Source organism: Lepisosteus platostomus, chromosome 14 (genome assembly GCF_059453375.1).
Source record: "Lepisosteus platostomus isolate fLepPlt1 chromosome 14, fLepPlt1.hap1, whole genome shotgun sequence".
Lineage (NCBI taxonomy): Eukaryota > Metazoa > Chordata > Actinopteri > Semionotiformes > Lepisosteidae > Lepisosteus > Lepisosteus platostomus.
The window spans coordinates 39726560-39739950 of record NC_142624.1 but is presented as its reverse complement, the minus strand read 5'-3'; the positions used below and the strand labels follow the sequence as shown (position 1 = coordinate 39739950).

The 13391-nt window shown below is 36.0% G+C and overlaps 1 long non-coding RNA gene across 1 annotated transcript; it reads right to left on the bottom strand.

Annotated features, from left to right (window-relative positions):
* Nucleotides 1-241: 241 nt before the first annotated feature.
* LOC148649494 (uncharacterized) lies at nucleotides 242-8687 on the bottom strand. Its single transcript, XR_015926553.1, has 3 exons — nucleotides 8522-8687; nucleotides 6016-6121; nucleotides 242-389 (listed from the first exon to the last, which is right to left on the bottom strand). It is a non-coding gene; the product is annotated as an uncharacterized LOC148649494 (long non-coding RNA).
* Nucleotides 8688-13391: the final 4704 nt, after the last annotated feature.

The following is a 13391-nucleotide window of genomic DNA, read 5'->3' as shown; positions in this document are numbered from 1 at the left end:
AAAATGAGGACCCTATGTATGTCAAACCACTGTTTTATTCAAATAAGAATGTGTCAGAACAACTCTTCATAATACATGCAGAGGAATGCATAAAATAAGTGATAAATACAAATTGTACCTACATTTGAAGAGCATTATTAAATATAATCCAGCTCTGTAATAAACTGTTTCAAGCTTTTCTTAAACTGTAAGTTTACTTTGCACATTATATTTTTAGTATGGAATAAAACAATGCATGCTGTTTTCTGCCATGCTGGTAAAGGTCTTTTATTTGTTTTTGTTAAGAACAAAACTTTTTTTTTTTCCGTTGTTCACTTGTGCTAGTGATCCAGTCAGTGATCATGGTGGTGTGGTGCAGACAAGGAGGTTGTACAGGCTTTTGTTAAATTCTGAAAAACAGAATTGAAGAAATTAGCTTTGGGTCAAACTTTCTGTTAAATCTTTGCTTTAAGTCTAAATGCTTTAAATGATAATCTCAATTAAACACTATTAATTGATCAATCCCTAGCCTCATCCCAACTGTAAATAATAAACACCAGGCTTCACAGTATCAAGTAGTGGATCACTGGTGCTATTTATGGTGTGACTGAGGTCACACAGCGCTGTTACAAGCTTTCAGCTTCCTAATACATATAAAGAGATCTGTTACTTTACTTGCTACATTAACTCTTGTGGCAGCTGGAGATGTACACAGGTTTAAAATGCACTTGGATTTCTTTCCATGTTTCTGAATATAAACAGATACAATGCAGAAGCTAATAAACAGCACAAATGTATTGCACCACAATTTCTTTACAATTTAATAAAACACTTTTGGGGAATTAGAGCGAAATTTCACAACATGGTGAAAAAACATATACACATAGAAGTTAAATAAATTTCAAAATAATATTTATAAAACGTTTTACATTGCAGGATATACATTTGAATTACAGTGCAATAAAACAACCTTAAATACTCATTCAGAAATGTAAATGCCGCAATTTTATAGAAAAGAAAGTGCCAACAGTGTAAGCACCTTGCCAGCTCCATGAACAATGACACCAATTAAAGCTTAAATTGCTTGTTTTCTCATAACATGCGTATTTTCATAACTCTGAAATCAAATAATTGCTGCTTTTATATTAAGTACAATAAAACAAAAAAGATGGTAATTGAGGGGAACTGCTACAAGCATTTTAATAGAATTGCCCAACCATTAAACAGAAGATATGAAAAAGAATATGCGTATGTAAAGTTTCTAAAGAAATTCCATAGGATTATTACATCATTTTTCTTTGGAGTCTGAGAAATGTGCAAATGATTTCAGTTTTGATTAAATGCCAAAAAGCAGCACACTGGCCTTAAACAGATCAAAGAATGTATAGATTTTCAAATGTATACATTGTAGAAACATTTAGGATGAATAAAGCTGCCTCTTCAGTTGTCCCTTTGTCCATCTAGAATATTTCACTGCCATTACCTTTGTGCAGTCTTTTAGAGAAAGAAGAATAAAAAAGCAAGATGTTAAAGAAAAAGCACCACATTATCAACCCATCAGCCACTCAACAAGCATTTTTCCAAGTATTCAATAATGAGCTTGTTTGAATATTTCAGATGTATCAATGTCCTTTAGGATTACTTTCTCACTGTTTCCTTTTCAGCCTTTATATCACCTAGAAGACACTTGCAACTATTTCAGTAATTGATTACGAAGGTGAGCTACTGCTCTGCCAACATATAATCAGACAGTGCTGACAGTTTTATGAAAGTTTTTTTCATATTTTACCAATATTGCGCATACTTATTATATGCTCATTCTCTGTAATGTTTGTTTGTTCTGTCAACTTGAAACAGAAAAAGAATTGTCGTTAATTTATGTTGTTTTCCGAGACGAAGTGCGATACTGTCATAAAGACCAATCAATCAGGAATTTCCTAGGGAGTCTGATTATCAGGGGGAAGGCAGTGTTCCAGCACATAGTAAAATGTGAAATCTTCTCTCGCAGACATGAAAAAAACCCCACAGAATCACTTTGCTGTGAAAGATGTGCCATTTGATTAAGCAAAGCATGTTTCACTTTGCCTCATCCCAGCACATGCTGGAGGTTCACATGAAACAATGCATTTTCTGGTACTATAAACCCCGCTGTGGTATAACTGGTCTCTGACAGGTAGAATGTGTGATGCAATATTATTCAAATGTAGGCTAATTATTCAGTTCATTTATTTATGGATCTTTTAAAAAAGGCCAAGAGGTTAAGTAAGCTCATTCTTTAATGTTGTTTTTTTGGTAAATGAACACAGAGCTCCTAGGAGTTTGGATTAATTGCAAATAAAGGGGTTATTCTCAAAAGAGCAATGCAGCAATTTTCTCAGTTTTCCCACAAATTAAACATCTCTCCAACCCCTTTAATTTTTATGTTACAGAAAACTGTCAGAAACTGCTAAAGAAAAAAATGGAAAGACTAAACAATGGGCAAAGTGTTCACTGGTTGTTTGCAGTTGTTTATTTTTCTTTACATGTATACCACAATTTATATAAAATCAACTGACAGAAAAAAATATAACCTCTCCACAGCAGGATGTGTCTAAACTGCGTTTGGGAGCAGAATAAAACAAAATTATGGACCGAATATACTTTAGAATTTTCTATACAACATTCCCATTGGCAAATGCATTCTTTGGATATTCAAAAATATCTGCAGAGCTCTGAGAAGGATTAATAGAAATAAAGAGTACTACTAGAAAATTCACAATACATACGATAAACTTAAACAAAAAGATCCTGCTGCAATAATTATAAAAAAACTTTTTAAAGTAATTGATAGAATCACAAACACTTCATTATTTATAAATATTTTTTTCTTTTTGGTCATGTTAGTCAAAAGAAAAAAATAACAATTTTTGCGGAATATAAACACTGTCCAGCCAAAACATTAGAGAATGCTTGAGCACATGCTTCTGGTGCATCAATGAATGCAACAGCAGATCTGGCTAGTGTGCTAATTAATATAACTAGTGCATTAGTATTAATTCTGAAAGGCTAACCAAAAGATTTGCCAGTACCTAGATTGCATATTCCATTCAGCATACTGGCACGCTCTGGATTGTGGCAGCAGACGCATACAGTATAGTGGTGAACTGTACTGTATGTCATCCAGAGATTTGTGAATAGTCTAATATCTCCATGGACATCTACTGGAACCATTAACTACTGTATCTAAAAGTCCATTATATGTGACCTTTCACAGACTTAACTATTGTGGACTATGCACAGTTAGCATACATGGAACTTTGTAATAATTTGTTAAAACCTTTTTTAGAATAAACTACAGTAGGAGAAAAAACAAAAACAAATGTAAGACACCTTCTGGAAACAAGTCGGAGTGCCAGGGAGAAAGATGTGTCAATGATCAATCTTATTGCTTCCCTTGATGACAGATCTATTTAATTTATACCTATTTCTACCTAAACTTAGGAGTATCAGTTTCCATCCTGTGAAGTTCTAGAAGTAGATGGCTCGCCACCTTCTTTCTTGCAAACTGTAAGTGATTTAGATTATGACAAGTAGACTTATTTTGTGTCACAGCTATTCGATCTTCAGCAGGATCAAATTAAAATTGAGCTTTGTTCTTTAGAGATCCTCCCACCCTAATTGTGACCTTGAACGCACAGGCATTCTACCACTGGAAAGGACAGTATCTTATACAGCAACTCAACAGCCAAAAATTAATGCCATGTGCTCTGAGAATTCTCAACCACAGTCAAGTATTTGAGGTGGCGCCTTGACGCTCCAGCCCGCTATTGCCAAAGAAACATTATTTAACTGTTACATTTGAGAGAGCAATCCTTTTTTTTTGTAGTCAACCACTTATTTATATGAAACATCAGCTGATGTCACCTATCATGCAGATGGAGCGCACACTTCGTGTCTGACATGGGAATTTTCTTTTTTTCTTCAGAGTAAAGCAGCCATTCTTCGCATGTTCTCCTAATGGAATTGACCACAACTGGAAAGGTTTCAGTTTTTCACATTATTGTAAAGTTTGTTCATCTGGAGGACTGCTTTCATAATCTCTCGTTTTAACTTGCATTGGGTTCTGTAAGAAATTTGGAATGCAGTTGTGTTCAGTGCTTTCATGTGTTTGCTTTAATAAGTCAACGCTGGGCTGTACCGTAGCTTGGTTATGACTGATGGCTTCTCAACAGAGCTAGTTACCCTTCACAAGGCAAGCTCACTCTTCTCAGCTCCACAGCCCGTTTACCCCATGTGAACAACCAGGGAAGAAAAGTAGAAGGATAAAACTAAATAAAAAAGTTTGTACAAGTTATATCAGAACTGACCAATGTTCATCATTTCCATCCATCAGGTAGAGGTACAAGCCTGGTGAGGGTCAAGAGCCCCTTCCAGAAGCAGAGGGTGCCAGGCAGGGTGACACCCTCAATGGGACAATGACATAGTCCCATTTTAGCTAGCAATTTAGACAGAAGTATAATGGAAAGAATAACATACGAGCCATATTTGTGAAGGTAAAAGAACTAATGAGTCCAGGTTGGGTTGTACTGAGTGAGGTAAGTCCACTGGATGTGACTGTCAAAGCCAAGGCCAGTTCAAGTCCTGGAAGGCTGTGAGTTCAAGACTGTTTATATTTAGTCTCGTTAAACACATAATCAGGTAAATTAATTAATGGCTGCTTTGAAAGGTCCATAAAATGTGCAAGTTAAAGGCAGCTTTTTCTCTCACCACTTCTTTTCAGCAGGTTTGGATTTTATTATGAAATTTGTAGATGCGCATTTTAATTGCATATTTAAGACAATATATGCTGTACAATTGCAGACATAAACATGATCTATCGATGTAAGCATGTACTGTAGATTGTTAACTAATGTAACGTAAAGAGTGTTTGTAGAACTATATGTGTTTGTCAATGATAGCTTTTCAAAATTTATTGAACACACATTTATCCTCTCAAGTTGTAGTTAAGATGTTCTAATGAATTATTTAAGAACTGCAGGGCTTATACCTGTGCAGTTCAATAGACATTTATAGACAGTAATATTCCTCATTTTTTTTAAAAAGATCTCTAGTGGTTTTATTTAGCGAGAAAAACTGAACAGCTGTTAAGTTGCGGTGATGACATATATTTAACCACATCCATAATTTCATTACTACGGTGACATTGTTTCATAAAACATAAGCCTTTGTCAGAAAAATGAAGCTGTTGCCAGTACAGTACTGTACTGTATGTGCTGTTCACTGAGAAAAACAGTATCATCAGACAATTGTAAGGATGTATGTAACTAATTGAACAGATGCTGGGATTTGTTCAGAAGAGCCCACACATGCTCCACCGGGTTGACTCCACTAACGACTGGCCTGCCTTCCAAAGGCTGTGTGAATGGGGCGCAATGTTCCATAAAATCATACAATTTTTAATGAAACTGACTCCAATAATGTTTCTTCATCTGTCTTTCCTAGGGCTGTTTGCACCAGATTATTTAAGGAGTTGGAATCAAAGTTTAAGCTAATGCAAAGTTGCATTCTACAATACTACTTGAATGTATTTTGTTCAGATAAATGTGAAAAAGAGGAAAAAAAACGACTTATTCACAAACCACATCAGGAGTGAGCTAAAAATAGAACAAAATCAAAGATATTTTATTGAAAAATAATGAGAAAAGGATGTTCTCCCAAAGTGAATACAAAACACTGACTTGTAACAGTGAACTTTAATGTTCCTAACTGTTTTCTCATGTGAAAACTTGAGAAACAGTCTTGGCTCAGAAAAGTGATCCATTTTCCATCCAGGTTCAATACACTCTGTGTCAGAGCAAAGCAACATGTGCCTTCAATGTAAAGGGAAGGTGTCCAAGAACTTCCTTTCATACACATCCAGCTTTTTAAACATGCAGTTTTACAACAGAGATTTGCAGTTGATCATTTCCATTGAAAAAAGCAAAATATCCTTCAGCAAAAATCTCTGTATGAAATCTTCACAAAAGGGCTTAAAGCAAAAATCGTATCGGCTCTTACCTGAAAGGCTTACAGATGCATCGTCTAGTGGATTTCACTTTGACACCTTATGTGACTTCTGTATAGCACACTCAGGGAGTGAGTGTCCTTACACTTCATTAAACGACTGAAAAAACATATCAAGGATTATCAAATGATGATTTCTCAATGATTCTTTGCAACTTTTTTCACAGTTTGGCATATGGCATTAACATTTCACTCCATACTAAAGATTTCTTTTAAAAGGAAGTGAATAACCTTTAAGGGCTGCAGTGACTCTGGTAATGAACCCCACATTCTTAACAGCCTGTCATGTCTGTCACTAGGTTTTACAATCAGCTCCTCAGAAAGTGCCCTTCAACTGGAGGTGTAAGGTGGAATCTGTGCTCTTAACACATTTAATCAGATTAATTTAATTTGGAAATATTCAACCAGAAAATGAAATTATTAGCAGGTTGGAACATTTAGGGAAAAGCGGTGTCGCAGGATAACACCCAGTCTGAGTGACATGTCAAAACAGAAGTCATAAATCCATCTGATTTCAATGATGTGACATTAAGAGTTGCTGCAAAAGAAGAAAATAAACCTTTGGACTATTTGAGTTTATTCTAAATTAATTCTGATATTGGTATTGACAGACAGTTCAGCAAACACTAACTACACGTGTCAGGGGTCTGCACTTATACAGAATCTCCAGGTCCCCTGATGAAGGGACTATTAAAAAACCAACACTTGCAAGGCAGAATTAAATCACTTTTATTTGCTTGGACATTTTGCACCACTTGAGACAATACACAACCTATCGTGTGTCTTCAAAATTCACCCATATGGGTTACAGTTGCTCTGAGGAGGTTTTGTCATCTGGGTGTAAAATCAGCCCCAGAAGGATATAATAAGGATATTAGTTTTTTGACTATGGTGTTATATAGTTCAGACAGAAGAAGTACAGTGCTTTACATTACTCAATTTAGGTTAAATACATCTTATTATTCAGGATCTAATGATCTACATTATAGCAGTCATATCACCCTGCAACTCACAACTGGCAACCCACTGAAGCTAAGCAGGTGTGAGCCTGGTCAGTACCTGGATGGGAGACCTCCTGGGAAAAACTAAGGTTGCTGCTGGAAGAGGTGTTAGTGGGGCCAGCAGGGGGCGCTCAACCTGTGGTCCATGTGGGTCCTAATGCCCCAGTATAGTGATTGGTACACTATACTGTAAACAGGCGCCGTCCTTCGGATGAGACGTAAAACCGAGGTCCTGACTCTCTGTGGTCATTAAAAATCCCAGGGCTCTTCTCGAAAAGAGTAGGGGTGTAACCCCGGTGTCCTGGCCAAATTTCCAATTGGCCCTTACCAATCATGGCCTCCTAATAATCCCCTTCTATGAATTGGCTACATTACTCTGCTCTCCTCCCCACTGATAGCTGATGTGTGGTGAGCGTTCTGGCGCACTATGGCTGCCGTCGCATCATCCAGGTGGATGCTGCACATTGGTGGTGGTGGTGGAGGGGAGTCCCCATTACCTGTAAAGTGCTTTGAGTGGAGTGTCCAGAAAAGCGCTATATAAGTGTAAGCAATTATTATTATTATTACATTAACTCTGTGAAACTTAAAAGATAAAATAAAACAATTTGGACTTGCAAGAAACACTTTCATAATCTAAATTCTTTTTTTTTTCAAATATGGCTCAAAGTGTCTGCATGACAGCACTGTGAAATATGTCTAAACTCACTAACATTTTGAGATTCAAAGGCAGAAATGTGCAACACTGCATGTAGAACTTTTATTCTGAATTAGTGGTGACTGTAAAATGGTGAGACGACTGCTTTTTGACACATCCAGGCGGATGGATGCCATTTACGTGAGACATCACTTTTCCCAGACCCTAACTTTGCTTTCTATGGAACAATTCCAAGGATTCTGAATTACTTTTAACCATAAATTTACAAAGTTCACATTTTACCATTGTCACCAGTATCTTTTCTATATTTATATATGATCTCAAGTTCTTTGTTGTGATGAATCGTTTCTGATTACCATCACAGAACAGCTATGTTCTTTGATATTCAAGAAATGGCCAGTTTTATTTTACAATATTTCAAGCGCATTTTATATTTCTGAAAAACAACATTAGAGATTTCAGTTTACAGTTGAACACTTAAAATATATAGAACTTACGTACATCCCCAGTGAAATGTTTAGTGAAAATACATTTGTGTAGTTTTAGGACTTTCTTTATGCAGTTTCAAACACTTGTACAGACTCGCACACTTCTAAATAGAGATGCATACAAAATAACACTGACTGGAATGGGTTTCTAATGAGATTTTATACTTAAGTGTCCGTTACTTTATTTAGCATTGTGACTTAGAAAAAATTAACCTTGACCTAGAAGCAAGATTCTTACAAAAGAACCATGTCAGAATCTTGGAGTTCACTGATATTTTATGATTACACAAGCTGAAAGAACATTTCTGCTTCCTTCCTTTGTTTAAAAAGTAAAAAATGAATTTAAGAAATCATACCTTTAGTTGAATTGTTTTCAGTGCAATGGAACACATCTGGTCTGCCTTTCTTGAGAAATCAGTTCAAAGGTACACATTTTTGTTATTAATTCAACATCATTTAACCAAAAGAGCATTTTCTTTAAAGAGCAATGTGTAAAACTATACCACATTCACTTTAACTTCCTTTTTTTAGTAGCACATAAGCTTATGTGAGGGAAATGTTTTGCTTTGAACAAAATAAGTTCTTTAGATGATTCAAAGAATCCTTTGACGTGCAGTTCACTTTTCTAAAGCTTTGATGTGGCTCAGCTGAGAGTAAAATTATTTAAACTGTAATTCGGCTTCTTCAATGTGTGTATGTTTCATACGTTGGTTATACCATATGGCTGTTAAGTAAGAAGTAGTTTCACTGATTACATATCAAACCCCAGGCGGATTCAAGTGCTGTTTGCAAATTTGTTTGTTGTGTGACTAACCTGTTGCTGTACATGAAATCTAGAATTTGTTTTCAGTGTGTCTCCAATATTTGTTGTTTCCAGAATTCTCAGAATTTCATGTGTCATATCTGTATTTTTAACATAAAAACATCTTGAAACACGTGTGTGAATTCAACTTTTCCACTTAAAATCAAGATACACTGCACTGATGGTTACTGAGTTTAACCATGGCAAGACTAGCACTCATGTAAACAATACAAATCTAACCAAATAGCTTCTTAAAACTGCAGTGTACTTAATTGTGCATTATCTGGCCATACTAAAAATTCTTATCAGAAAACCTCTGAGTTACATTTAGCAAGAACACAGCCTTAGACAGATCTTTTTCCATTAATGTTTTAAATTCACTTGAGTGTGTTTATTAAAAAAGAAATGTTTGTTCTCTCATTTTTCACTTTGTAGACCATCATTTTTATAATGTGCATGTTCACAAAATAGCTGACAGTCAAGAAATGTGAAGTCATGACGAATGAAGCGTCTTGTAAATATTTTCTCTTGATAATGAAAGGAATTGTAACTAACATGCACAATAGTAATGGTACTAACAACAATGAAATGTTATTGCATGAGCAAAAAAGGGAAAACTGGAGCATGTTTGTCAATGAGAAAATATATTTTTGTTTACTGTGACAGGCTGAATGAAAATATTCACACTTGATTATTAAAGTTTACTGTATGACCAAGAAATTAGGACTCTTATCGGTTACAGGTGTTTGGGGTCTGTTTTACATTTTCTGTCTGGAGAAAGAATTCAACAGGTATTTGAGAGACAGGCAAAAGTTTGTACAATATATATTTGAATTGTTTATTCTTTTTTTATCAGATGACATCTTGATTTGATTCTATTTTCCAGTGTAAGAAACCTTCTTAAAATTAGAAATGTGATATACAAGTAATTAAATCATAGAATAGATATACGGAATACATTCACAGCCAAACTAAAAAGATATTACAGAAAAGACTTACCTCACATATATAGTATATGTCCGAATGATGTAATATCAGAAAATTCTGGGTCTCTTAATTTGGGTTTTTGAATTCTGCACTCTTTTTGTAAAACTAATGGAGAGTATTTGCAGAGCTGCTGGTGAATTGTGGAGAATTTTTTTGTCTGGAACAAAAGGGTAAAAGGTGTGAATAAAGGATGTTGAATTACTCTGTGGTGCTTGAATTCTATCATGATTAATGAGTGCTTCAGTGTAAGAAAAGTGAAAGAAGTGTTTGTATATTCTGTCCAAAACATACTTAAAGTTATTTAACTTCAGATACTCTGTACATTCTCTGTCCATCATAATATGCAAAAAAGACTGCTACTGAGAGACCTTGGTCATACAGTATTAACAAACATTTGTCAACCCATGGACAAAGTATGCATTTTTTAGACAGCTAATGATAGAAAAGCAGCCCTAGTCCTATTCTGTATCTTATATGACTCCATTTACAGGGCACAGTTTAGAAATATGCCAGACAAGGCCTGTTGTGTAAACCATGACAACCAATATAAAAAGGTAGTTTAAAAAGTTCTGTACCTAGTAAGAGAGGAGACTCGGTTCCAAACGCACAGCATATTAAAAAGATTAATGTAGAAATTTGTAGTTTGTTTTCTTCCCCTTTTATGGCTTATTGTAGTTTGAGCATGACGGATGCTGAAAATCAGAACAAAATCACGTTTCGCTGTTGATTCTCACATGAGAATGTTGCTTTTTTCCATCATGAAATCATCAATAACTGGGACTGTCCCAGTGTTGTGATACCCTAGGACTTCTCCCACAATAGCAGGCTGGCCTTGTAGTGGAGGAGCAAGTCCAGCTTCTGGGGATGTCAGGTGCATTGGGGCTGGGAGGGGCCTGAGCGTACGCGACCGCGTCCCAGGAAGAACAACCGACACCTGTGAGAGAGCTGCGCTGCCCAGACTGCAAGCCTGTCGGTCAGCCTGCGCTGCTGTGGAAGGTGGAGGAGAAATTTAGAAGGGAAGGATGAAAGAGGGCTTACACAGTACTCGAGTCTGCAACAGCGCTGTTGTCCCCTAGGGAATGAGAGGGCTCCGAATTCTCCTGCCGTGGGTCACCGGCCTTTTTGCCTTTTCAGCCCATGCTGATAGGGTACAGGGACACTGTCACAGGTTAGAATCTTGTCCCAGGAAGATGAAGGCAGCTAATCGTAAAAATACTTTAGAAAATCTAATTTTATTTGTCTGTTATCTACAGTAAGTACAATACAAGATGTGTAAATCATTCGGATGACAAACTGAGGGAAATGGTCTATATAAGATGTACACATGTTCTACAGACTTTATAAGGTATGTTTTTTAAATGAATATCAAAATAGTATCATGCCTGTTTTATGTGAACTGAAATAATGCAATAATGTAACAATACTCATGCAGCTTGTCTGGGAAGATTCATTGGTATCATTTTTATAAATCTTTCTCAGGACTGAACTTCCAGTGGCTTTTTTTTTTGCACTTTTGTAACTAAAATAATGTTGAAGTCCTTCCATTGTTCAAAGTGGTGTATGTTGTCTACGAGAGAGACAGATATCAGAGGGCAATTATTTTTTTTGTGTTTTTTTTCGGTAGTATCTCAAATAGGATCAGTCTTCCAGAATGTGGATGCAACGTGGGACACGTTCTAACTTAAGTAATTATTACAATAATAATACAGAGCGACCTCTGAGGCAGGAATACCTCAGGGTGAATAAAATATGCACTGTTGTCCTAGCAGTTATAGCAGCAATGAGGTGACATTTGTGACTGAATAAATCAAAGACATTAGAGTTTTGAAACAGAATAAATAACAGAAGGCCAGAACATCACATTATATCAGGGTAGAAGTGAAAAGGTTGGCTTTTTCAAAGGACAACCAGAAAATGTAGCTATTTGTCCCAGTCCAATTATAGATCTTGCCTCGTTATTATTGTCTGGCTACAGTGTTGATGTATGCCACTGTATACCATCCTCACAAGTAATAAAATGGCAGGAATTGTCGTAGAAGCCAAAAACAATAGAGTGAAGTTCATGGAGCTGTTAAGGCTTGCTTGTGCTCTATCAGTCATAAACCAGGTCAGGCTAAAATGATTCCCAGAAGTATCCAATCGCTTTATCATCATAAAGAGAGCACAACCTCCAGCATTACTATAAGAAAGCAGCTGAAAGTTTTCTTATATCTTAAGTTCACATCTTGTGTTTGTTATGCTTTTAATCTCTGTCATTCAACCATTTACAAAGTGACCTTCGTTAAAACTTGTTGTTTTTTTTTACCGGAGTCGAATTAAAAAACAAAAGCATGAACACAATATGCACAAATCACTTTGTAAAAACATTTCGGAACCCAGGAATTACACAAGGCTAATAGCTGCAGTCATTAAGTATCTGCAATTTTCATGAGTTTATTGCTCCTCCCATCCTATAGGTGGAGCACAGCTAAAGAGTAAATAAGGGGCATGGGATCATTGCAGACTCTCGATTAGGAGTATAAGGCACAGTTATCTTTGCTACAAAGTCATCCAACAAATGTGCTGCAAAACTCAAACCTAGCATTTTATTCAAAACATTTGGAATAACATGATGTAAGGGAAGTACATTTTACTACAAGAAAACAAAAGGCAGATCACATGTAGGTCCATTGATAATTCCAAGGATTCTAGTACTTTCTGACTGCGGTATATCAGGCACTAAGATAATCGACACCTTTTATTTCAAGTGCCCTTACGGTTTACATCATGGTGAGGAAAATGCTATGAAGTGCTGCTGGCAGAGGATTCTCAGTTAAGGAATGTGTGTAATTCTCACTAACATGAGGTTTTATATATGTGTATATATATAGAATTACTTCATTTATATGTGCATTCTGCTGCTGTGTCTCTCTTTTAACCTTTAAGTTAAAGTTTGAGACATTTAAAATGAGAAAAAATAATTACTGTCACTATATGCAGTAGATGCATCTGATGTAATACAGGCCGTGGCACCTGATGGACGGCTGTCTCCCAGTTACAATCACTTAAATTCAGGTGCCTGTCTCAATATTGAATGTTAGATTTATTTGAAAGAATACACACAAAACCAGAGATTCACGTAAGACTCGGAAACCAGTCTACATCTTTTCCATGATGTTTTTTTTCTGACACTGCATCATTTACTGTATTCCAAACTCATTAGGTACTCCTGGATATACTGTAGGTATACTCAGGTCGACACAGACTGGGTCTATAAGGCACTGCAGTGACATTTGAATAGAATGACGCATCCTGACAACTTTATCTACTGCCTCAGGATATAGTACTGTATATAATGGATTCTATGACTTATGTTCAATTTGAACTTGTGATTTGCCAATAATCCTCTTTTGAGTTTAAGTGCAAAAATTCTGAGAGACACAGAAGTAGAACTCGAA